Raw genomic sequence first — 1,544 nt, 5'->3', positions numbered from 1 at the left:
GCCGGCTGAGTTACTTTCATACAAGCTTTCATTTTACCGGATGCTAACTTATCTTTTGCCGGCTGTTTTGCAGTTGATGTTACGGATAGATGGGCTCCGGGGCTCTCTCCGCCGCAAGCAAGAGGAGGTAAGGGATGCCCAACGAAGGGCAGCCGACTTAATAGACGTCCATCAGTATAATTCTATTATGTATGAAGTTGAATCTAAAGCCCGGGAGATGAAACAGGAGGAACTTCTCCAAAATGTTAGGCCCGTGATGAAGATGGCATGGGGACTGTGAGGCCCGGATGAAGATGGCATGGGGAATGCTCTACCCGGGGACTGAGTACGCGTGCTTCGACTTGCGTTATAAATACGCGAGTGAAGTATACGACGCCCAAGTACTCGGGTTGGACCAACCGGCACCTTTTGACGAATGGGTGCAGGCGGAGCTGGAGGAGGAAGAAGAAGAAGAAGAAGTGCTGGCTGAGGGTGCTGAAACCCAAGGCCAGGCCATTGAAGCTCCCCCAGCCGGCGATAGCCAGCCGTCTGTTGACCAGCCTGAGCAACCTCAACCTTCGCAGCAGCAGCAGTAGTTTTTCTTTTTATCTTTTTGTTTCATCCCTGGCTTGTATGCCATGTACTGATTCAACTCTGTTTTTACCGGACCTTGATCCGGGTAACGTTTATTGATATATATTAACCGGTATAACCGGTTTTCTCAAGTTATCTTTGCTTTCAATTATTTCAATTTTTTGCAAAAATTTTACAAGTGTTGGGTACGTCTGCCCCTGGACGGGTGCATGCTTCAAGTTGTTCCAACTTGAAGGAGGCAGCCGTCCATATTGCTAACCGGCTGCATAAAAGCATCTGCCGGGTGCGAAGCCTTTTATATTGGTTATGTATAGATCCGCCTGCAGGGTCCTCAGATGAAGACCGGCTGCAGGGGCCTTTGGCTAAAACACCGCCTGTAGGGTCTTCAAATGAAGACCGGCTACAGGGGCTGTTCGTAAATTACCGCCTGTAGGGTCTTTGAGCAAAGACCGGCTGCAGGGGCCTTTGGCTTGAACACCGCCTATAGGGTCTTTAAGTAAAGACCGGCTACCGGGCCTTTGGTAAATTACCGCCTGTAGGGTTTCTGAATAAAAACCGGCTACAGGGGTTTTGGGACATTTATTGGTGCATAGAGTTACGGCTTCTTTGGAAGCCGGCTGTCTGCCTCTTTTGGACAGTTAGGTTGTAATTATTGCGTTTTGTTGTTCGCGTGCCCCTGTAGGGCTTCAAGATTTTAGATGCCGCCTGTATCACCTTTGGGTAATAGGCGCCTGTATCTTGAATTCGAAGGATCATTCAACTGGCGTTGAGTTATGATCTTAGAACAATGTACCACCCGGATGGGAGATGTTCTCTTCGACGTTTGAAGCCAAATTCAGAACGCCGGATGCCTGTCTTTTTGGACAGACGGTTTAAAGTGTTTAGGCATTTTATGCGCATGCCCCTGTAGGACTTTCTTTGAAAGCCGGCTACATTGGGGGCTCCAAGATTTAAAGCGCCGTCTGTATTAC

Source organism: Chenopodium quinoa, unplaced genomic scaffold (genome assembly GCF_001683475.1).
Source record: "Chenopodium quinoa cultivar QQ74 unplaced genomic scaffold, ASM168347v1, whole genome shotgun sequence".
NCBI classification, from domain to species: domain Eukaryota; kingdom Viridiplantae; phylum Streptophyta; class Magnoliopsida; order Caryophyllales; family Amaranthaceae; genus Chenopodium; species Chenopodium quinoa.
This window is presented reverse-complemented; position numbering follows the sequence as displayed.